At 36.1% G+C, this 1,885-nt stretch overlaps 1 pseudogene; it reads left to right on the top strand.

Moving 5' to 3' along the window:
* The first annotated feature begins 382 nt into the window (after positions 1-382).
* Positions 383-1,320, top strand: LOC120605364 (zinc finger CCHC domain-containing protein 9-like; annotated as a pseudogene).
* The last annotated feature ends 565 nt before the right edge of the window (positions 1,321-1,885 follow it).

Here is a 1,885-nt window from a genome sequence, read left to right as displayed (position 1 = left end):
ACTCACAGTTGACCAAAATAAGTCACGTTGACAAGGACAAAGTCAAGGGATAGAGAAGTTTATTGTCTCATAACACAGCAAGGGCCAAGGCTTTGATGTATAATACTATTAAACAGAAATGAAAAGTTGAGACTAATAATTCAATTTTTGATAGTGAGGTTGATACTTGCAATTCGTATTATATAAAAGGTAAATTTCCTTGTGCATAAATAGTTTGTACAAATCCATTAGAATTAAATTGAAATGCAAAGGAAAAATTAGTAAAGGATATGAATATACAAATTTCAGAAAATAAACAAATATGCTTTAATTATATGCAAAGATATTCTACCTCATTCATAATAAGATAAATGTAAATTAAATTTGGCAAAGATGGGCAAAAATGAAAATAAAGTCTGGCCGCCACAGCTGCTGGGGGACGGGCTCCGCTGGCATGCTAACTCTGCTGCTCTGGAGGTTTCATGCGTGGTAAGGAGCTACGCGCGGCTGAGTCAGATGGTGCCCCCGGAACCCCCAGACTGATACAGCAACTCTCATGAAACCTTGACCAGATGGGCACGAGTTACTACCACACATAATAAAAGACTTTTGCCTGCAACTTCGTGGGAGGATATGGGAAGGGGTCCTTTAAGGAAAACAGCCAAAACCGACCAAAGAGTAAACAACTTGAAGCCAATAGACCGTCCCTTAAAAATGATGCACCCCAAGCAAAACACAAAAAGAACAAAAAGAAAAAAAAAGTACTCAAATGAAGATTGAATGGGTTCATGGAGTACCTAAGGCAAACTCAAATGGTTCACAACGGGGAGCTGATAGCAACAGACAGTCAGGAAGTAAGGGAAGAAATTTTAGTTAAAGAAAGATAGTCGTAGGGAAGGAAGAGGATTTAAAAGACAAGCAGCAAAGAAAATGCAATGATATGTTTCCATGGTAGACAACCTGGTCATGAGATTGCAGATTGCCCAGCCGCTCTTGAGAATCAAGATATGGGCACTGGAATATGTTACCAGTGTGGATCCACAGAGCACGAAATAACCAAGTGCAAAGCTAAAGTAGACCCAGCTCTTGGTGAATTTCCTTTTGAGAAATGTTTTTTTTGTGTGTGGAAATGAACTCTATGCTGATGGTGGTTGCTGCAGACTTTGTGGTTCTATGGATCATTTTAAGAAAGATTGTCTTCAAAGTTAGAGTTCAGATAGAATGGTTACAGTTGGTCGCTGGGCAATTGAAATGAGTGTGGACTATGAAGAAATTTTGGATGTGCCTAAATCACAGTAACTCAAAACAAAGATACCTAAAGTTGTTAACATTTTAGAATGATTAGTACAGTCATAAGTTACCACCTTATCGTTAAATTCTGAACTGGTATTCTTCACAAGTTGGAGCTGGTCTCCCTTGGAGAAGCCTGGATTGTACATATCTGTATGATCTGGGTGTGGTCAGTTTCCTGAGTACTGTCGATCAAAGAATACTTCTTCCACAGAGAAAATCACTAAATAAAAGCATAAGATATTTAAAATGGATTCTTTAAAAGAACATATTTTTAACAGAATAGGTGTAACTAAATGGTTATATACCTAATTGCAACACTCATCTGTTTCTTAAAAACAAAATTATGCATTAATCTGAACCACTCCTAAACAAAGGGTAACTGCTTTGCATTTATAAATGAATTTTTGGTTATATTTTTTTTCTAGGTTCAAAGTATCAATTTATTATTATAGTAGAAATGTATAAGTTGCCACAAAACCTGCTGTATTTTAAAAATAATTAATAAAAACTCTTGCTATTAAAAAAATGAAAAGAAACTCACAGTATCTTGTGCTGGTGAGTCATTCTTATATATTACTGACAGATGTGAAATTGACACATCTACAGAAGGCAA

The sequence above is a fragment of the Pteropus medius genome, unplaced genomic scaffold (genome assembly GCF_902729225.1).
Source record: "Pteropus medius unplaced genomic scaffold, Ma_sr-lr_union100, whole genome shotgun sequence".
NCBI classification, from domain to species: Eukaryota; Metazoa; Chordata; class Mammalia; order Chiroptera; family Pteropodidae; genus Pteropus; species Pteropus medius.
Note: the sequence above shows the minus strand (reverse complement) of the source record. Positions and strands in the feature narration are given on the sequence as shown.